The sequence below is a fragment of the Manis pentadactyla genome, chromosome 1 (assembly GCF_030020395.1).
Source record: "Manis pentadactyla isolate mManPen7 chromosome 1, mManPen7.hap1, whole genome shotgun sequence".
NCBI classification, from domain to species: domain Eukaryota; kingdom Metazoa; phylum Chordata; class Mammalia; order Pholidota; family Manidae; genus Manis; species Manis pentadactyla.
This window is the reverse complement of record NC_080019.1, coordinates 209860459-209884044: the sequence shown is the minus strand read 5'-3', so window position 1 is coordinate 209884044 and position 23586 is coordinate 209860459. Positions and strand designations below refer to the sequence as shown.

At 39.3% G+C, this 23586-nt stretch overlaps 1 long non-coding RNA gene across 1 annotated transcript; it reads left to right on the top strand.

Annotated features, from left to right (window-relative positions):
• LOC118908528 (uncharacterized) lies at positions 1 to 20612 on the top strand. Its single transcript, XR_005023220.2, has 3 exons — positions 1 to 1706; positions 9414 to 9538; positions 18120 to 20612. It is a non-coding gene; the product is annotated as an uncharacterized LOC118908528 (long non-coding RNA).
• The last annotated feature ends 2974 nt before the right edge of the window (positions 20613 to 23586 follow it).

Genomic DNA, 23586 nt, shown 5'->3' with positions numbered 1-23586 from the left:
GAAGACAGTCTGAATAATTGTTCTTATGTGAACAGTAGAGAATTATGGCCTTTGTTGTGCACAGGGATCCAATTCCCACAGCGCATCATTCCTGCATGGAGGTTTCTTTTCTTACAGGTGTTAGCTTGGACCGGTCTCAGGGGTCCGTCAGCTGCCTACCACATGTATAAGTATGAGCCTGACATGCATAGAAAATATCAGGTCCTTTCTCAAGGCGCAGGTTGAAATAGATTCCCATTTGGCAGTGTGACATTTGCTCCAAGACAGGTTCTAAGTTGCCAGAAACATAAGTTTTTTCATTTGTTTCAAGCTGGACAATTCCACTCACATCACAAGGCCCTTGAGACACTGAAGGAGAGCTTTGAAAAGGGATGGGTGTTATCGTTTTTGGAACTGGGACTGGAGATAGGCTTTTGATTTTTTTTTTGCATGACACAAAAGATAATCCCAAAATACTAGCCAGTGACATCAAAAAAGATTACATTTCCCATATCTTCAAAAATAATGCTCTCTTGGGTCTCCATTCATGTGATCGTTAGCAGTGAACTCTTCTTAGAGTGACCCCTACCCTGAAATATTGCTGAGAGGCCCCCAAGGGGTGTCCAGTATGTGATCACAAACCAGTTTGTTGGCTGAGCACTTAGCTATGTCTGCTTTGTCATTCCTGTTAGTCAGGTTCCCACGTAGTTGATCTTTTGCCCAAGAAATAATTATATAGGCTTCACTGCTTATAGTCAGAATTCTAGTATCCAAGTCAAGAATCAAGTCTACAGACCTTAAAACATTCATTCTTGAGTTGTGGATTAGTCGGGAGAGCTACACTACGCTGCAGTAACAAATAAACCACTAACAAGTGTTTGTCTTTTACTCAGCAGTCGGTGCTCGATGGCTGTCCGTGGCCCCTTTCCTCTGAATGCCGATGACGCCATCTGAAACAGGCAGCCTCAGAAGCTACCACAGAAGGACATGGGAGCTTCATGGCCAGGCTTCAATGTCTGCATCACATCTGCCCACATTCCTTTCTGCAGAACTCAGTCACGTGGCTCCACCCCAACTGCAGGGGAGGCTGTGGAAATGCCGTCTTCCTGTGTGTCCTGAAGAGAAAAAGGAAACATTAGGTAAATATGTAACACAGAGTCCACCACACAGAAGCAGTGCATGTCTGAGTTCTGGGCAGAAGTCTGGAAGACGCAGCCTTCCCTGCCCTCCCTCACCAGGACTCTGGCCATACTATGACCCTACCTGAATCAGAAACAGATCAGCTTGAGCTCAGAGTCCCACTATTGTTTCACTTAATTGTGGCTCTTATATCTTGAACTACGTAAGTTCAAACCGATTCTGGTGGTCCTGCTTAGAACAAGATACCATGCTCTTCTCCTAATAGTCTTTCATTCTGTTCCTAAAATTCGTATTTCTAAATCTTATTTCTTCCTTAGTTATAAAGCCCAAATTCCTGGCCATGCATCTGTGCAAACACGTAGAGGAGGAAAGGGTAGTGGGAGGTCACTCACACTAACATCACTGGGGTTCTGCCTTTGTCAGCAAAAGGGCTTTGAACCATGGGTTCTACCTGATTTTCAACCTCTTCAGAAGACTGTGGGATTGGTGATGCAAAGATGGAACCACCATAATTTGGAAAGCTCAATCCCTTAAGATTCTCTTCAGCCCCAAGGGACCCAGCACTTGAACAACAGTGGCTTAAAATGGTAAGTGTTCATCTTTTTTACCTCCCTCACTCCTTCCATTATTTTTATTTTTATTTTTTACAGTCTGAAGGTAGGTATTTGCTATTCCACTCTTTAATGATCCTTAACATCCAGCAATTCTGGGGTTTCCTTGTCCTTTTGCTCATCTTTGTCAACCATGGTTGCAGAAGCAGATAGAGTTAAAAAGGTAAGTAAAATGCAAAACAGTGCTAGTGTCCTCATAATTTTTTTCTTTGAAAAACTGTATTTTTTATTAAGGTATCATTGATATACAATCTTATGAAGGTTTCACATGAGCAACATTGTGGTTACTACATTTACACATATTATCAAGTCCCCCCCAGTACCCCATTGCAGTCACTGTCCATCAGTGTAGTAAAATGCTCTAGAGTCTTCTTACTACTTGTCTTCTTTGTGCTATACTGCCTCCCCTGTGATCCCCCAATTTTATGTGTGCTAATCATAATACCCTATAATCCCCTTCTCCTTCTCTCCCCACCCCCTTTCCCTTTGGTAACTGCTAGTCCTCTCCTGGAGTCTGTGATCTGCTGCTGTTTTGTTCCTTCAGTTTTCCTTTGTTCTTATACACCACATATGAGTGAAATCATTTGGTACTTGCCTTTCTCCACCTGGCTTATTTCACTGAGCATAATACACTCTAGCTCTGTCCATGTTGCTGTAAATGGTAGGATTTGTTTTCTTCTTATGGCTGAATAATATTCCATTGTGTATATGTACCACACATTCTTTATCCATTCATCTATTGATGGACACATAGGTTGCTTACCTGTCTTGGCTATTGTAAATAGTGCTGGGATAAACATAGGGGTGCATATGTCTTTTTAAATTTTTTTTTGAGAGGGCATCTCTCATATTTATTGATCAAACGGTTGTTAACAACAATAAAATTCTGTATAGGGGAGTCAATGCTCAATGCACAATCATTAATCCACCCCAAGCCTAATTCTCGTCAGTCTCCAATCTTCTGAAGCATAACGAACAAGTTCTTACATGGAGTACAAATTCTTACATAGTGAGTAAGTTACATGGTGAACAGTACAAGGGCAGTCATCACAAACTTACGGTTTTGCTCATGCATTATGAACTATAAACAGTCAGTTCAAATATGAATAATCATTTGATTTTTATACTTGATTTATATGTGGATACCACATTTCTCTCTTTATTATTATTATTTTTAATAAAATGCTGAAGTGGTAGGTAGATACAAGATAAAGGTAGAAAACATAGTTTAGTGTTGTAAGAGAGCAAATGTAGATGATCAGGTGTGTGCCTGTAGACTATGTGTTAATCCAAGCTAGACAAGGGCAATAAAACATCCACGGATACAGAAGATTTCTCTCAAAACAGGGGGGGTGAGGTTCTAAGCCTCACCTCTGTTGATCCCCAATTTCTCACCTGATGGCCCCCCTGCGACTGTGCCTGTCTTAGGTTGTTCCTCCCTTGAGGAATCTTACCTGTCTCTGGCTAACCAGCCATCTTCCGGGGCCATACAGGGAAATGTAAAGTTGGTAAGTGAGAGAGAAGCCTTATTGTTTGAAAAGGTTAGCTTTTTACTTCTTTGCATATTTATGCCCTGTGGCTTCTATGCCAAGCATTTGTCTTGAGGTATCTTTATCACTTGGGAGAATTATGATACTCGGTAATTTTGATATGAGGCACGAATTCTATTTAAGGGTTGTAATTAGGAAGGAAGAAGAAAAGCTATAGAAGTAGCAGGCGGAAGAAAATATGGGAAGATTGATTATTTCTTTGACATATCTTCTTGTAGAGTAACTTAAGCATGTATGGGTTTTAAAATACTAATTAAATTGTGCACACACATTAACATAATAGGAATACAGTTACATAACCAAAGCAGATCTATAATTACCAGCCATCTCCAGTGAAGCCAAGAAAACCAGTTAGGCACCCTAGGCATTTGTGAAAATTTGTCTATGATATGATGGATAATGTCCAACTGTACTTGAACAGTCTGAGAGAAATCAGACAAATTAAAACAGTCCATTCCTGGGAACTGTTCACATCCCATTTGTTCTTTTAACAGTAGATAGTCTGTAGTTGTAAGATTTTGAAGCGCTAAAACTTGCACTTCTCCTAATTCTTGATTGAGTTTCAACAGTGTAGATCCAGTCAGATTTGTTGTTTTACTGTATGCACAGGCCAACTTAGATATCTCCTTCTTCATTCCAATGGCAAGTCCAGGAACTGGTGGGATGAATGCAGCTACAACTGCAGCATCACCTGGATCTTTGTTGAGGTTTTTTGATGATCATCTTCTGGTGTGACTCTTCCAGAGAGTGCTGATGTTGGAAGTTCTTCTTCATGTAGTATCTTAGTTCATTTTCTGGGTAGCCAAATTAGGCTTTGATCCTCTGTATAAACACAAACAGACCCTTTGCCCACTTTGATATGCCCTTTATACCATTGTGTATCAAAGGGAACTCATTGGAGGTCACCACACAGGAACTGCTTTTCTTTTTTTTGTTATCTTTAATCTACACTTACATGAAGAACATTATGTTTACTAGGCTCTCCCCTATACCAGGTCCCCGCTATGAACCCCTTTACAGTCACTGTCCATCAGCATAGATAAATGTTGTAGAATCACTACTTGTCTTCTCTGTGTTGTACAGCCCTCCCCTTTCTCCCACCCCCCCATGCATGCTAATCTTAATACCCCCCTACTTCTCCCCCCTTATCCCTCCCTACCCACCCATCCTCCCCAGTCCCTTTCCCTTTGGTACCTGTTAGTCCATTCTTGGGTTCTGTGATTCCGCTGCTGTTTTGTTCCTTCAGTTTTTCCTTTGTTCTTATATTCCACAGATGAGTGAAATCATTTGGTATTTCTCTTTCTCTGCTTGGCTTGTTTCACGGAGCATAATACCCTCCAGCTCCATCCATGTTGCTGCAAATGGTAGGATTTGCCCTTTTCTTGTGACTGAGTAGTATTCCATTGTGTATATGTACCACATCTTCTTTATCCATTCATCTACCGATGCACATTTAGGTCGTTTCCAATTCTTGGCTACTGTAAATAGTGCTGCGATAAACATAGGGGTGCATCTGTCTTTCTCAAACTTGATTGCTGCGTTCTTAGGGTAAATTCCTAGGAGTGGAATTCCTGGGTCAAATGGTAAGTCTCTTTTGAGCATTTTGATGAACCTCCATACTGCTTTCCACAATGGTTGAACTAATTTACGTTCCCACCAGCAGTGTAGGAGGGTTCCCCTTTCTCCAATGTCTCACCAACATTTGTTGTTGTTTGTCTTTTGGATGGCAGCCATCCTTACTGGTGTGAGGTGATACCTCATTGTAGTTTTAATTTGCATTTCTCTGATAATTAGCGATGTGGAGCATCTTTTCATGTGTCTGTTGGCCATCTGTATTTCTTTTTTGGAGAACTGTCTGTTCAGTTCCTCTGCCCATCTTTTAATTGGGTTATTTGTTTTTTGTTTGTTGAGGCGTGTGAGCTCTTTATATATTTTGGATGTCAAGCCTTTATTGGATCTGTCATTTACAAATATATTCTCCCATACTGTAGGGTTCCTTTTTGTTCTATTGATAGTGTCTTTTCCTGTATAGAAGCTTTTCTTTTCATTCTTTTTTCTTTCTGCTGTTCAGTTTTTTAGTGCTTTCCCCTACTCTCTCTTGCAAATTACTGATCAATTCTTCTGCATCCTCTAGTGTATTTTTCAATTTATTATATTCCTTATCTCTGACTGGTTCCTTTTGATATTGTCTCACTGAGTTCATCCACTCTTCTCTCAAGTCTGATTAGCATCTTTATCACCACTACTTTTTATCAGATGGATTGCTTAACTCCCATTTCATTTAGTTGTTTGTGGTTTTGCCATGTTCTTTTGTTTCAAACATATTCCTGTGTCTCCTTATTTTGCTTGACTTTCTGTAAGTTAGGCAAAAGGGCTGCCTTTTGTAGGAATGTCCCTTAGGTAGACTACATGTGCCCGGTGCTTTTGGCTGGCTAGCTGGAGGCCAGGTGAGTGTGGGTTGGAGTGTCTTGGGGCTGGGGCTTCCAGGGCATAGGCTGGGGGTCTTCTAGTTTGGCACTCATTGGGGTTACAGTATTGGTGGGGTGATAGGCCCTCCAGGGGCTCCTGGGTAAGCAGTGGGCCAGGGAGTGAGGCATGGGGTCTGGTGATCTGTCTGGGCACCAGTGAATCCACATGGGCAGGGTCCAAGAGACACCTTGGTTAAGTCTGGAGCTGGTGTGTGCACCCTTACCCTACTCTGGGCCGCACTCTGAATACATGGGGGGAATGTAAACAATAGCACTCCTGCTCCTATAGAGAATTCTAGCAGTTCCCCCACCTTTTGTTGGGTTCTTTCATTCTGAAAATCAGTTTCCTTCATGTAAGTGTGGCTGTCTTTTAAACTCCTAATAACAGCTTTTCCTCCTGTGCCCCAGGGCAGGCAGATCTTCACTATGGGCCATGAGCGACATCCCTCCGTACTGCAGAGCCACACTGGGAGTGGGGCTCCCTCTGTTACCGTGTCTCTGTCTCTCCTGCCATATTTTTATGTGATGTTTTTGTGCAGAAGGTGCTCTAACTCAGGCCTCAGTTGTTCTCAGGATGAATTGCTCTGGTATGGGTGTGGGTATAGATTTTATGTGTACATAGGATGAAGTGAGTTCATGCTCTTTCTACACTGCCATCTTGGACCTCCTCTTGGAATAGGTATCAGCTTGCTGTTTTTAAGTAAAACACTGAAAATTGTTTCAGAATTAACTTCCAAAATAGTAAATGTTTAATTCTCATAATCATTGAGCACCCCACAAAAATCTTTAGCTTATTATTAGGAGAGAGAGTATGAAACCCAAAAATTTTTTAAAAGCTAGTTTAGAACATAAGACTACCTGTTTTTCTGTTTATCATTTGGCTTTTGTTTATTGTATTTTTAGCTGTGGGAATTTTATGATTTTTGTGGTGTCAAGTCCCTATATATCTGCCATTTTCATGTTTATAATTTTTTGCTTAATTTTTTATTTATTGTAATATATGGATATCTCTTTTCTCTAAATATATAGCCAGCTGTCTCAATATTATATATCAAGTCATGATTTCCCACTCTTTTCATTTGATGAATTCCAGTATATACTCAGCATTTTAAGAAACCACTGATTATTTCCACTAGTCTTTGGGTATTTCTATGCTAGAACCAGACAGATGGCTCTCATTACCATAGCTTTAAGATATTATTTTGACACGTACCTGTTATCAAAACTGCTCATTTTCCTTTCCCACAATTTTATTGATTATTCTCATCCACTTAATTTTCCAGATAAAATTTAGAGTATCTATTGAATTACAAAAAGTATACAGTAATATGATGATAGTAATTGTATTGAAATTATACATGCCTTTAGGAAGAATTGACTTCTTTATATTTCTGAGTCCTCAATTTCTATGGAATATATATTTCTTATAGGCCCACACTTTTGTGCTAGGTTTGGGTATTTTAATGTGTTCTAACATTCTCCCTTATTGTAATGCCACTAGCCTATCTCTGTTGGTGTTCCGACCTCCATATCTGACATCAAGTCCATACTTGATGTCAACCATGTTGTTGTTATTCATTTTCCTAACAGTGATTTTTTATCAAAATATTTCCAAAGGAACTACTATGCCATGTGTCCCAAGGTCTCTCTATTTTAAGGACTTGTTTTTTTCCAGTTTTCCAACAGACTCACTCAGATCTTTATTGAGGCTGTTCTTTTCACTCTTAAGTTTAGGTTGGATTGCTCCACAAGGACTTGAACAGCTATACTATGGATAACCTGAAATAAATATATATACTAAGTTCCCAGAGTGAAGGGGAAGTAAATAGAACAAAACTTTTACAGAATTAAAAAAATTATTTTCTTACTTGTCAAGCATCATGCAAAATTGACCCATACAGTTGGAGTGATCTGGCCATTTGGAAAACAGATACCTCAGTAAAAACTTTAGATGTTATTTGAGCTCTGTATATACTATGAAATACTTGCTTGTGGAATAAAAAAAGCAGCATGTATTTTTAAAGGTCTTCTTTTCAACATGGTAATGTTCACACCGAGCAACATGAGGTCTTTCACTCAACTGTCTATTTAACTCAGTTAATATCTAATGTTAAAAATAATACAACAGGCCAAAAATGAAGTCACTTATGCTAAGCCCCATGCTACTAAACTGGAAGTTAAGTATAGTTTGGGACCTCCCAGAAATGGAATGGTCAAGCAGGAATTGCCTGGTAGACCCCTGCCTTCCCCTAAAGGAAAGTAACCTGCAATAGCCAGTCCACTTTCTTGCCTACTGTAATTTCTTTGCACCCATGCTCCTATGCTTATACAAATCTTTCATTTTGTACAGCTCCTGTCAGATTAGATGCTGCCTAATTCATAACTGTTGAATAATACCAATAATATCTTTAAAATTTACTCAGTTAAAATTTGTTTTTTAACAGTGGTGGCTATAATGAGATTGAAGGAGACTTCTGATGGCTTTTGGCACAAGAAACAAAGGCATTGGTACCTGCTAACCCTTTGAGTCCTCTGTCTTTTTGCCATTTCTGAGGGACACAGATAAGTTCCTTTCAGATTCAGGCTCCACTGTTTGTGTTCAGCTCCCTGTGTAATTGGCTTTCCAGTCCACATCTTACTTTAGCAGGTCAGCTTGGGCTGACAAATGGTTTCATCCAGAACCTGAGTCCCTAGCCTGTGATTAGTCTGCGGTCTGTATTTGTTGGGTTCTGTGATTCAATCTGTAGTTCACTTTGGGAACAGTTGGTAGTATGTGCCTAAGGCCTTCTCTTGGCTTGTCTACAATTCCACTTCCTCAATTACTATTGGTTTCTGCCAATGTATGCAGGAGGTAAAGGAATAATAGGCCTATTATTAATGGGAATGAGGGTGCCATTAGGGTGCTTGCCACCTAAATCTCAGACACCCGTGTTATAGGATAAGTTGGTCACTGAACAGGTTAGATGGACACCAGACCACCTGCCAACCTCAAGAAAATTTCCATGCATGAAGAACATTGTAAAATATCACACAATCATCTACCCATGGCAAATCCTTCTTAAGCATTAATTTGACTCAAAAAGGCCCTAAGGCTTAAAGAAATGGGATCTTCAAGTTTCAGATAACTGAGTGCATCCCCTTATGGCACAACTGCTTATTTTATATCTAAACCAGAAGCTGCTACATTCTACAAAAATGGCAAAATGTTACTAAGACAACTAGAAATGCAATGGCCATTATAGGGGGCATTCCAGTTAGACAGAAGTGTTCATTTAAGAAGTGCACTGGAAAGCAGGGGCTCCCAAATCAAGCAATAGAATGGAACACCCATCTTAACTGACATGCAGAAGCCTCCAAAAGACTTTAAGGTTCTAAAATATCTTTGAAAGATCAATGAAAAATTAAAAGTCACAAGAGGTATTAAAACTAAGGATCAGACTGATGAGACTATAAGACCACAGACAAAAGCTGCTTTTGGCCTCATAGACATTCCCATAAGCTAACTCTCAAAAGAGGGCCCCTGCATGTGGGCCCTAGCAGGGTTGGGGGATTCTCTGGGACTGTATCTCCCCCTTAGCAGCCAATGGAAAACTAAAAATTACTGGAAAAGCTTGCTAAATTTTGATGTCTGCCTGGCTGACACTATCTATCTTAAATCCCACTAGAAATCCCACTAGATCTGGAGCCTGCAGATGGGATCCTGGTAAAGCTGGCAGACGCCAGCAGAGGGTGAGCATTCTTCTGGGGTCAGCTCTTCTGAATCTCCACAGTGCCTGGCTCTGAGAGGAAGGTAAAGTGTCATGGTGTCCCTTCCTTTCCAAATCCCCACCTACTGGTTATTAATCCTTTTTCTCCTAGGAACAGTTATTGCTCCATGTTTTTCTTGTTTGTGTCCTGAGAACTTAGGTTGGGGACCCCAAAAATGTGGATTGCCTTCCATTTGCAGCTAGGATCCTACCTCCTGTTGACGACTCTCAGGACAATTGTTAAGTTTTTCTTTCTTTTGGATATATTTGGGGGTGGAGAATCTTTTCACTCTCTTTGGGGTCACTCCGTACTGCTAGGAATATTTACTGTTTGTCCAAAGGTGTTTGAAGGATTTTTTTTTTAAGTAGGTCCATTGTCAGAAGCTTGCCAGATTGCAAATTGATAGTCAGAACTTGACAAGAACCATTTTTTAGGTCTTCTCCCCTAGGGGAAAATTAAACTGTATAGCCAGAGGGAAAGGAAAACCTTCCAAAGACTGACAGCTCTAAATCTAGAACATAGGAAGCTTTTAATTCCCACCTTAGAGATCTCCTTGATTAAATAAGATGCAAATGGGTAGACCTTGATATAATTTAGGTTGGAACCCAATTTTCTGAGGATTAAGTCTTTACAAGAACAGAAATGCAGTGCAAGAACTAATTAAAAGCCCACCTGTCCCTCTCAAAAGGCTTGTAGATATTGTAAAAGATCTGGACTCACAAACATCCTTCCTGGTGAAAGTTTCATTCTTTCTTTGCCTTTTGAGGTTTCAAATTTTACCCAGTCTTCTCTAGGGATCAAGGTAATTCTTATAAGGAAAGAAAGGTTATTTGAAAGCTAGGCCTATAAAAAATCTTAAAAATCTTTGCCACAAATATTAGTAAAGTTTAAGACATCTGAGCAGGTAACCTTAACCTATGCCATCTAATAGAAACACAGTTAGGATCCAATTGTGTTTTTATAAACTAGGGAGTTTTGCATTACCATACCTATCCCACGGGTAAAATTTTGAAACTTATAGACATCTATTTATATCTGTCTTCACATATGTATGTTAGAATGTGATTTTTCTATCCCCAAGGGTATTGCCAAAGTTAATTTTTAAAGAGCTCTATTTGCATTAAAGGCAAATCAGTGCTATATAAATTCAGTATATTCTCAGAAATATAAAAGTGAACCCAAATGTTTTTCAAGCTTACATGATATAGGACAATTTTCCTTAAGTAAAAACAAGAGCTATAAATATTAGATACAATGCAAACATAAAACTCCCATGCTCCCTATATTGGTTTACTAAAAGTCAAATAAGTTCATGTTATCTCTCTCACACAGGATTTGTCAGCAAGAAAAATAACTTGAGTGATCTAATTATTCTTTATTGTATGTCTACTTAAAAATAGCTTCCAAAATATTTTTGGTAACTCGAAACCTTAAAGTTATACTAGACTAAATTAAATGATGGGTATTCATTGAATATCTAGATCCTTTCCAAGTAAGATATAATAGTGAAACATGACCTACTGAACATAGGCTTATTATCCCCTTGGGCTTCCTTTGATAAAGGAACTAAGGATATTTGAGTGTATTAGTAACTGTGTTTTCTGCCATATTGAGGGAGACTATACTTCTAATGTATTTATGAGTTTGCCAAGCCACAGTATGCTAGTGTAATAGTCCTGGTTGCTTATTTTAGTTTTTGCTAGGAATTAAGGATTCTGTGGGCTACGAAGTCTATTCTATTCAATACATGTAACCAAACTACTTAGAAATAATAAGGGTGGAAGGAAATGTACATGCAAAAGTAGGTAAGGAAAGTAAAATGGTTCCATAATGAGAAAAAAATGGCTACAAAAACTACGTTGAAAAGGTAGCTTGATGTGGTCAAGCTGGCTAAAATTATAAATTTTTCAAATGAGTTTTAATATCAAAAGCACATTGGTAAAGAACTAGAGTTTGTTTTTCTCTCTGTGTTAAAAAACCAATGTTGGAGGAGGAGCCAAGATGGTGACATGAGTAGGGCAGAAGAAATCTCCCAAAACCATATATATTTTTGAAAATACAACAAATACAACTATCCCTAAAAGAGAGACCAGTGGATACAGTAACATAGCCAGGATACATCTACATCTGCAAGAACTCAGCATCTCATGAAGGGGGTAAGATACAAGCCATGGATGGCAGGACCCGAGTGCTCCCCCCACCCCAGCTCCCTGGCAGAAAGAAAGGAGTCAGAGAGGGATGGGGGTGAAACCCCAGGACTGCTAAATACCCAGCCCTAGTCATCTGCACCAGGAGTGCAGACACACATCACATGGTGTGCTAGATATTAGAGAAACAGAAAAGTAAAATCTGCAAGTGGGTCCCCCACAGACGGCTCCCCTGGGACAAAAGAAAAGCAAGTGCTTTTTGAAAGTCTTAAAGGGACAGGGGCCTCACAGCTGCACAGAAGCGTCCCAGCACACTCAGCCGAGCAGCTGGGAATCCTGGGCAGCTCTGAAGTCCCTCATGGTTATAAACAGCCTGCCAGTCATACCCCTTCTGGCACAGTCGTGCACATGCTCACAGCAGTGGAGCAGGGGGAGAGAGGCCGCACCCACAGCAACTGCACAGAATCTCTTCCCGGCATGCAGCCGCCCAGGCCAGACCCAGGAGACTCCCAGGAGAGCACACCTGGCATGCCTAACACTCCCTGCAGGCCTCTGGGCTACCCTGATGGTGAGCCCACCCACAGCATTTAGGGGACTAATCTGGAGGCTGTGCCAGGTGTGCAGTAACCAACACAGGCAGCAGAGAAGGGCACGGAGACAAATAAGCAGGAAAGGACTTTGTTCTGCCAGCTGACACATGCGCCACCTGCCTACAGCTACCTCTATAACCATGAAAAGGCAGAAGAATTTGGTTCAGTCCAGAATTACCCAGACAAACCCCAAGAGAGGGCCTGGGGAGATAGATTTAACCAATCTTCCTGAAAAAGAATTCAAAATAAAGGTCATAACCATGCTGATGGACCTGTAGAGAAATATGCAAGAGCTAAAGGAGCAAGTAGGGAGGGAGAATACAGAAATAAAAAAATCTCTGGAAGGACTTAGGAGCAGACTGGCTGAAGTACAAGAGGCCATTAATGGAATAGAAATCAGAGAACAGGAATACAGAGAAGCTGAGGCAGAGAGAGATAGAAGGATCTCCAGGAATGAAAGAATAGTGAGAGAACTGTGTGACCAATCCAAATGGAACAATATCCACATCATAGGGGTACCAGAAGAAGAAGAGAGAGAAAAGGGATAGATAGTGTCTTTGAAGAAATAATTGCTGAAAACTTCCCCAAACTGGGGGAGGAAATAGCCTCTCAGATCATAGAAGCACACAGAACTCCCAACACGAGAGACCCAAGGAGGACAATGCCAAGACACATAATAATGAAAATGGCAAAGATCAAGGACAAGGACAGAGTATTAAAGGCAGCCAGAAAGAGAAAAAAGCACCTACAAAAGAAAACCCATCAGGCTATCATCAGACCTCTCAACAGAAACCTTACAGGCCAGAAGAGAATGGCATGATATACTTAATGCAATGAAACAGAAGGGCCTCAAACCAAGGATACTGTATCCAGCATGACTATCATTTAAATATGAAGGAGGGATTAAACAGTTTCCAGACAAGCAAAAGTTGAGGGAATTTGCCTCCCACAAACCACCTATACAGGGTATTCTAGAGGGACTGCTCTAGATGGAAGCACTCCTAAGGCTAAACAGATGTCAACAGAGAAAAAAAATCACAACAAAGAAAGACCAACCAAATACTAACTAAAGGCAAAAAATAAAACCAACTACTCACAAAAGCAGTCAAAGGAAAGACAAAACAGTACAGAATACAACAACTAACATACAAAGAATGGAGGAAGAGGAATAAGAAGGGACAGAAATAAAGAATCATCAGACTGTGCTTATAATAGCTTAATAAGCAAGAAGTTAGAAGGTTAGATAGTAAAAGAAGCTACCATTGAACCTTTGGTAACCACGAATCTAAACCAGCAATGGCAATAAGTACAAATGTAAATGGACTGAATGCACCAATCAAAAGACACAGAATAATGGAATGGATAAAAAAGCAAGACCCATTTATATGCTGCTGATAAGAGACTCACCTCAAACCTAAAGACATGCACAGACTAAAATTCAAGGGATGGAAAAAATATTTCATGCAAATAATAGGGAGAATAAAGCAGGTGTTGCCATATTTGTATTAGACAAAATACACTTCAAAACAAAAAAAGTAACAAGAGATAAAGAAAGACATTACATAATGATAAAGGGCTCAGTCCAACAAGAGGATATAACCATTATAAATATATATGCACCCAATACAGGAGCACCAACATATGTGAAACAAGTACTAACAGAATTAAAGGAGGAAATAGAATGCAATGCATTTGTTCTTGGAGACATCAACACACCACTCACTCCAAAGGACAGATCCACCGGACAGAAAATAAGTAAGGACACAGAGGCACTGAACAACACAGTAGAACAGATGGACCTAATAGACATCTATAGAACTCTACATCCAAAAGCAACAGGTTACACATTCTTCTCAAGTGCACATGGAACATTCTCCAGAATAGACCACATACTAGGCCACATAAAGAGCCTCAGTAAATTCCAAAAGATTGAAATCCTACCAACCAACTTTTCAGACCACAAAGGTTTAAAACTAGAAATAAATTGTACAAAGAAAGCAAAAAAGGCTCACAAACACATGGAGGCTTAACAACATGCTCCTAAATAATCAATGAATCAATGACCAAATTAAAATAGATATCCAGCAATATATGGAAACAAATGACAACAACAACACAAAGCCGCAACTTCTGTGGGACGCAGCAAAGGCAGTTCTAAGAGGAAAGTATATAGCAATTCAGGCCTATTTAAAGAAGGAAGAGCAATCCCAAATGAATAGTCTAAAGTCACAATTATTGGAACTGGAAAAAGAAGAACAAATGAGTCAGCAGAAGGAGGGACATAATAAAGATGAGAGAAGAAATAAACAAAATTGAGAATAAAACAATAGCAAAAATCAATGAAACCAAGAGCTTGTTCTTTGAGAAAATAAACAAAATAGATAAGCCCCTAGCCAGACTTATTATGAGAGAAAGAGAATCTACACACATCAACAGAATCAGAAATGAGAAAGAAAAAATCATGACAGACCCCCACAGAAATACAAAGAATTATTAGAGAATACTATGAAAATCTCTATGCTAACAAGCTGAAAAACCTAAAAGAAATGGACAACTTTGTAGAAAATTACAACCCTCCAAGACTGACCAAGGAAGAAACAGAAAATCTAAACAGACTAATTACCAGAAATGAAATTAAATCGGTAATCAAAAAACTACCCAAGAGCAAAACCCCCGGGCCAGATGGATTTACTGCAGAATTTTATCAGACATATAGAGAAGACATAATACCCATTCTCCTTAAAGTTTTCCAAAAAATAGAAGAGGAGGGAATACTCCCAAACTCATTCAATGAAGCCAACATCACCCTAATACCAAAACTAGGCAAAGACCCCACCAAGAAAGAAAATTACAGACCAATATCCCTGATGAACATAGATGCAAAAATACATCAAGAGGATCATGCACCATGATCAAGTGGGATTCATCTCAGGGATGTAAGGATGGTACAACATTTGAAAATCCATCAACATCATCCACCACATCAACAAAAAGGACAAAATCCACATGATCATTTCCATAGGCACTGAAAAAGCATTCAACAAAATTCAACATCCATTCATGATAAAAACTCTCAACAAAATGGGTATAGAGGGCAAGTACCTCAACATAATAAAGGCCATATATGACAAACCCACAGCCACCATCATACTGAACAGTGAAAAGCTGAAAGCTTTTTCTCTATGATCAGGAACAAGACAGGGATGCCCACTCTCCCCACTCTTATTCAACATAGTACTGGAGGTCCTAGCCATGGCAATCAGACAAAACAAATACAAGCCATCCAGATTGGTAAAGAAGAAGTCAAACTGTCACTATTTGCAGATGACATGATATTGTACATAAAAAACCCTAAAGACTCCACTCCAAAACTACTAGAACTGATATCAGAATACAGCAAAGTTGCAGGATACAAAATTAACACACCCTATACACTAATGAAGAACTAGCAGAAAGAGAAATCAGGAAAACAATTCCACTCACAATTGCATCAAAAAGAATAAAATACTTAGGAATAAACTTTACCAAGGAAGTGAAAGACCTATACCCTGAGAACTATAAGACACTCTCAGGAGAAATTAAAGAGGACAGTAACAAATGGAAACTCATCCCATGCTCTTGGCTAGGAAGAATTAATATTGTCAAAATGGCCATCCTGCCTAAAGCAATCTACAGATTCAATGCAATGCCTATCAAAATAGCAACAGCATTCTTTAATGAACTGGAACAAATAGTTTTAAAATTCATATGGAACCACAAAAGACCCCAAATAGCCAAAGCAATCCTGAGAAGGAAGAATAAAGCAGGGGGGATCTTGCTTCCCAACTTCAAGCTCTACTACAAAGCCACAGTAATCAAGACAATTTGGTACTGGCACAAGAATAGATCCACAGACCAGTGGAACAGAATAGAGAGTCCAGATATTTACCCAAACATATATGGGCAATTAATATACAATAAAGGAGCCATGGACATACAATGGGGAAATGACAGTCCCTTCAATAGCTGGTGTTGGCAAAACTAGACAGCTACATGTAAGAGAATGAAACTGGATCATTGTCTAACCACATACACAAAAGTAAATTTGAAATGGATCAAAGACCTGAATGTAAGTCATGAAACCATAACACTCTTAGAAAAACATGAGCGACTTCTTCATGAACACATCTCCCCAGGCCAGGGAAACAAAGGAAAAATGAACAAGTGGGACTATATCAAACTGAAAAGCTTCTGTACAGCAAAGGACACCACCAATAGAACAAAAAGGCATCCTACAGTATGCGAGAATATATTCATAAATGACAGATCTGATAAGGGGTTCACATCCAAAATATATAAAGAGCTCATACACCTCAACAAACAAAAAGCAAATAATCCAATTAAAAAATGTGCAGAGGAGCTGAACAGACACTTCTCCAAAGCAGAAATTCAGATGGCCAACAGACACATGAAAAGATGCTCCACATTGTTAGTCATCAGAAAAATGCAAATTAAAACCACATGAGATATCACATCACACCAATTAGAATGGCCACCAACCAAAAGACAAACAACAACAAATGCTGGAGAGGGTGCGGAGAAAGAGGAACCCTCCTACACTGCTGGTGGGAATGTAAACTAGTTCAACCATTGTAGAAAGTAGTATGGAGGTTCCTCAAAAAACTCAAATAGAAATACCATTTGACCCAGGAATTCCACTTCTAGGAATTTACCCTAAGAACGCAGCAGCCCAGTTTGAAAAATCATATGCACGCCTATGTTTATTGCAGCACTATTTACAATAGCCAAGAAATGGAAGCAACCTAAGTGTCCATCAGTAAATGAACAAAGGAAAAATGAACAAGTGGGACTACATTTGCAACAACATGGATGGAGCTAGAGGGTATTATGCTCAGTGAAATAAGCCAGGCGGAGAAAGACAAGTATTAAATGATTTCACTCATTTGTGGAGTATAAGAACAAAGAAAAAACTGAAGGAGCAAAACACTAGAAGACTCACAGAACCCAAGAATGGACTAACATTTAACAAAGGGAAAAGGACTGGGGAGGGATAAGTGGGGGGTGGGAGATAGGGTCTTTATGATTAGCATGCATAATGTGGGCTGGGGCACGGGGAGGGTTGTAGAACACAGAGAAGACAAGTAGTGATTCTACAATATCTTACTACGCTGATGGACAATGACTGCAATGGGAAATGTCGGGGGGCACTTGGTGATGGGGGGAGTCTAGTAAACATAATGTTCATCGTGTAATTGTAGAGTAATGATACTAAAATAAAAAAAGAATGACTTTCCTGTCCAGGTAGATTACTTAAACTTTTATAAATCTCTTACTAAAGATTTTATGTCTTACCAAAAAATTTACTGTGTTTCAAGTCATCTTTAACAGTTTTGGGATTACTTGAAAAATCTTCTCAATGTTAACAGAGCCAAGTGCGCACAAGTATGTAACCTTCTGTATTTACCTTTAACATCTTCAATTGTTACTTTTATGAAATAGATAATTTCATAATGATCTATGATATTATTTAATCAAATATCAAACCTTTTGACACCTTCCCCAAATCAAAGTTTTTAACCTCAAACTAACTCTCAGAAGTCCTCTGGAATAGCTCAAAGGATTTCTCTCACCTGGGAAGATGTTAAACTAGGTTTACTTTAAGAAGGTTTAGCATCAGTGCCTCTTTGATAATGCTTCCCATGTAATTTAACATGTGTCCTGGCCTATAACATTACCAGTCATAATTCCAGTTATTACCTTAAAATGTATGTCACAGAAATAACCAATTTTCCTTTGCAATCCTATTCCAATGTGTTTTAAACCATGTGTATTTTTAAATATTCTACCATTTACATACATTTATTATTTTGCTCTTATGCTTTTGCAGAAGTGAAATTCATGGAAAGGACCCTACCAACTACCATGGACCCTTGACACCACAAAATCACAAGGTATCAAACCTTTCACAACTGAAGAAGGTTGCACCTGATATCTGATCCTATACAATGCTGGAGACCTCAAAATCAAAGATTAGGAAGAGAAGTAGCTGGACTGAGGTAGACATACTGCTTCCTCCCACCATGCTGAGTCAAGAACTTTTATTTCCAATTCTTACACTATGAATGAAGCTCTTTATGATTCTTGTATCTTCCTTTGGCCTTGCTCTGTCCCAGAAAAATGCCACTGTTCACATATGAGGCCTTGCATGGGGAGGTGCAATCCAGCCTTCAAACTACTAATGGATTATCCTATAGTTTTATCCATTGCAAACCTCTCCCTGATTTCCAGTGCCTTGGTTTCTCAGGAACAAACTCTGCCCCTTTCTTTGGTTGTCCGGTTGTCCATTTCCCTTCTCTTGTTGGCAAATCCAAACTCAGGGAAACTAGCACCCAGGCTCTGCACCAAGAAAGGAACCCAAGGGCAGCCAGCATAAAACTATCTGTACAGTCTACAGACCCTTACATTTTACTGACTTTCAGAGCTGTCACCTTTCCAGTTCTGAGCCACAAGTTCCAACAGGAAGTAGTAAGAGGCATTCATGATTCAAAATTAGTTTCCTTTGGCAGGTCCCACTCCTCTGACTAGGGGTAAGTGCAAACGAAGCTATGATCAGTAACCTCTTCTTATTGGATCTACTGCACAATCTGCTGCTAAAGGAATAGCTACCCAATTGACAAAGTTGTTCCTGATGAAAGAAGAGCCCTTCAATACAGTCTTTTGTTGACATCATTGATTCTGATCAGTCTGGGTCTTGGGGCCATGGCTCTGAAGTTTGCTCCAGACACTGGGGGTTATCCTGTTTCTAATAATCACAAATCACAGGAGTCTTCCCAGGGTGCTGTGTTTTCTCAAAAGCTTTAAATGCATATTCAAAGCCAATAAACACCGAGAAAATGATTTTTGTAATATTAGAACTTCAGAAAAGGAATGAAGAGAGTGATCTACTTTAATGTGAACCTGACACTGACCTATGGCTACCCCACAGAGGATCAGCAAAAAAACTTCACAAATTCCAGTGTGGTAGCTGGGGGTAGAGCTGATACATTAAATTTTTAGCACAAGACAACAGGTCAAAAATGGAATCACTTATGCTAAGCCCCATGTCACCAAACCAAGACTTAATTACAGTTTTGACTGTTCCAGAAATGGAATCTTAAATCAGGCAAGCAGGAGAAACCTGGCAGCACTAGTAGGGTGAACACCTGCTAGGCCCCTGCCTTCTCCTGATGGGAAGTAACTCTGCAATGACCAAACCTGCTTTTTTGGCGACAGTAACTCCCTTATTTCCACTCCCTCCTTTCTATCTGCTAGACGGATGTTGCCTGATTCATCAATCACTGGATAAAGCCAGTAAGATTTTAAAATTTACCCAGTTGAATTTTGTTTTTTAACAGTACAAATCCATGATGGGGAATCCTATTCATTGATAAGGAGTCATGTTAGGAATAAAGAAGTTGGATATTTTAAGATTAATGGAAGTTTTTAAATAGGCATATGGCTGCAAAAAAACATTCCAGCCCCTTTTAATTCATTGTTCCTTGGAGAAACATCCAAAGGATAATTCGGAAGTACTGACTACTCATTACAATGGGTGAAAAGTAATAATATTAAATTTAGTTCATGATAGTCTACTCTCAAAAGTAGGAACAGGGATTTTTTGTTTGTTTCTATCAAACAGGTCACTTTTTAAATTGGAAAATGAGTGAATTTTTAAAAGTCTTTTAAGCTCTAAGTAAATGACATTGCCCATTATATAAAAATATACACACTACAATGAAAAATTTACCAGACTATTCAACTTCCATAATTGAATTGTCTAACTGTTGGGGGTCTATTCATTATACAAAAATTGATTCATAGTAAGTGAAATTTGTATATTAAACAGTTTTTCCAAATAACTGACTACCGTTCTAATGGTCTTGTTTATTTAAACAATTAACAATTACTGAGAAAGAAAAGTTGAGGCCAATTAAAGACCAAGGTAATACACACATTGCATGTTCCAGCAATTAATTGATAACTTGCTTACCAGGGGCTATCTAACAATTAACCAGGGAAATACTTCTAGGAAATAGAAGCATTAATGCAAATGTCTTCTAGATTTATTCTTTTCAAATCCATTTACCACATTATCTAATCTGGCATAGGCAGAAAACCCCCAAGGAAGATTAATATTCAAAACACCTCTAAAGCCCTCTGGTGTTAGGAACCTTAATTGTTTTGGCAACATAAATTGTTAAAGCAAGGATTTCTAAGGACAGTTCTTAGCTATCATGGTCAGAAATGTGACTCAAAAATGGAGCATAAAGAGTTGTATAGACGCTGCAGCCTGGTGGCTCTCAGTATGTTCTTGATTCATGTGGCTACAGATGATACACTCACAGACCCATGACGTAGCTGGAGCCATACAAGGTCACTGCTAAACACCAGTCCATGAATGCACATTACAAACAACTGTGAGAGACATTAGCCTGAACTCTTCACTATTCCATATTTAAAAAGTCATTCAAAATTTTTTGACTTGACCTTTTAACATTTCTTAATTCAAAATTGAAGGTGACTCAGAGCGAGTCACTGTGCTGTGTTGCGACATCATGACTGAGAACTGCTAAAGGGGTCCTTACCTTTCCAACTCCTGTGAGTGGGACCCCCGATGTTTACCTCTTCAGGTAAAATGTTGAAGACTCAGCCAACTGTCCAGGTGTTCAGTTAGTTTCTGCGAGATTCAAATATTTTGGGGAAAAAAATAAGTAAAACACTGGATGGTATAAATAAAATATGTGCTTTGGGGTTTCCTAAACTCAGCAAGAATAGTTTGGGGCAGGGTAATTCTTACTTGTGGAGGCCTCTTGTGCACTGCAGCATTTAGCAGGATGGTTTGTACGTACTACATGCCCGTCGCAGCCCTCCAGTATGACAACAGAAATGTGTCCACATACTATCAAGAGGCCCCCAGTTGAGAACCACTGTGTAGAACATCAAACAAGTATACACTGCTTCTGTGATTGTGTAGGCAAAGCCCTAGGAACTGGCAACTCAGAGTAATTTTCCCTTAGTGACAAACCATTTACATATGTAATCAGTTCTGACCCTATACAAGTTCTTTGAAAGAAAGGGAAAATCTTCACACAGTTTGAAAACCAAAGATAAAAGGCCTCACCTACAGGAGGCCTACTTTCTCCCCTTTCTCGGGATTGCCAAATGAGGTATCGGACAAAGAAGTTTATAGTTTACTAAAAATTTTTGTTTCATTGTTTAGAAGCAAATTGAATCTATTTTTCTGAATGATGTGACATTAATCACCAGAAAACTGTTCTTACCTACAGGAGATATCTTTATCCTGGCTTTTGAAATACAATAATCTCAAGTGTTCTTCAGGAAAACGAGTCTTGTGTTGGCTCATAGTTCATCTGTTTATGATGTCGTCTTCATCTGGGAAGACAGTAGAAAGAAATTACATGAGTTCTATTAAGGCTTAAACACTCCCCATCTACCCCAATAGAACACTCACAAGAAAAAGATAATTTTTCTCAATACCACCATTACCTTCAGTCTGTGTGAAATTATTACCTCCATCTACAGAAAACCAATGGACCATTTTAACTATTCATCCCACTCAAGTTGTCAAACTAAAGCAGTAAAAATGCCAATAATTTACAGCTAGGCCTTAACATACTTTAGGACCTCATAGATGGAAACCTAAACGGAGGGTGGGCGGCTTTCACCAATAAGAGAAAAATAGCTGGCTGGACCAGGGTGAGCCAAAATCTGTGCGGACAAACCCTCACCAAGAGAAATGCACACTGAACTTTTCACTACATCTACTTTCCCATCACCATTCATACCATTAAGCCTTGAAATAATGACCTTTTATTTCTGCATCCTGACGTGTCTAGCGCTGGGCCTTGGCCGTGAGAGAACAGAGGCAACTTCAGCTAATTCTGTTGTTATGAGAAAGAACTGTGACATCATGATTATACAGCAGTGCGACCCTATGCAGTGAAACTAGGAAGAACAAAGTGCACCTGAAAATAAACTGATATGTATGTGTCAAAATAAGCATCTGCTTTATAGAATTTCACAAGGTATCAAGATGTTTGTAAGCAGACACCCAGGCAAGAGTGAAACAAAGAGAGAAAGGTTCCATGATGTAGTCTTTTAAAAAGTATAAACTGTTTCCATAAAAACAATTTAAATGAAACACACACTTGTAACACACTTGGAAAACACAAAAATAGGCATTACTAAGAAATTCTTTACAATTCTTGTAATTTCATTTCCTACATATAACACAGTTGATAGATTGGCTTATTTTACATAGAAATTGTTACAATCACTTCACATAATCCAATAAATGTATCTGATTCTTTAAGTGGACAATATATTATGGACATTTCTAATGTCTTAAATATTCAAACACATTCTTCTCTAGGGTTGTATGAGATTTCACTGCATGTTACTGAGATTGACATAATCATATACTGGCTATTTAGGGTGTTTCTCAGTGAATAAAAACATCTTGTAACTGCTCTTATGCACATATTTGTGTGCCTTCAATTTCGAATTAATATCTGAGGCTATGTCTATCTTTAAGCATCTTGTCGTATCTCACCAACAGTTATGGGTTGAACTGTGTCCCCCCAAATCCCTATGTTGAAGTCTTTACCACCCAGTACCTCAGAATGTAATCTTATTTAGAAATGGGGTCATTGCAGGTGTAGTAAGTTAAAATGAGGCTACACTGGAGTGGGGAGAGGTGGGGCCCCACACAAGTGTGACTGGTTTCCTTACTCAATGGGGAAAACTTGACCCAGACACCCAGAGAGGAACAGCAATGTAAAGAGAGAAGAAATGACCTGGAACAGATCCTCCCCCCTGGCACTGCCAGCCTCAAAATGAACCAGCCCCACCGACACATCATGTTGGATTTGCAGCCTCCTGAACTCTGAGCCCATACATCTCCACTGTGAGCCGCTCAGCACGTGACACATTATTACTGCAGCCCCAGACTGGCGCCAGGCCAACAGGGAGAGGTGTCCGCCCTCCTCAGCGCCGCCCAGCCTAGCCAGCCCATCACACCTGCACCAGCGCTTCAGAGGTTTGGTCACGACTTTTCAACCTCTATCTTTGATATCCAAGTCACTGTATATCTTTCCCTATTTCCTTTCTTCCAGTCCATAGCCTTTGTAGAGGGCATTTTCTTGCCTTACTGTTCCAAAGATCTTGACATAATTAAAAAATAATAACAATAGCTAATATTGACTCCTTTCTCTGTTCAGGCTTCATGCTAAATTAAACTCTTTATGTTAATTATCTCCTTTATTGCCATGCTAACAGACTGATGGAAATGAAGT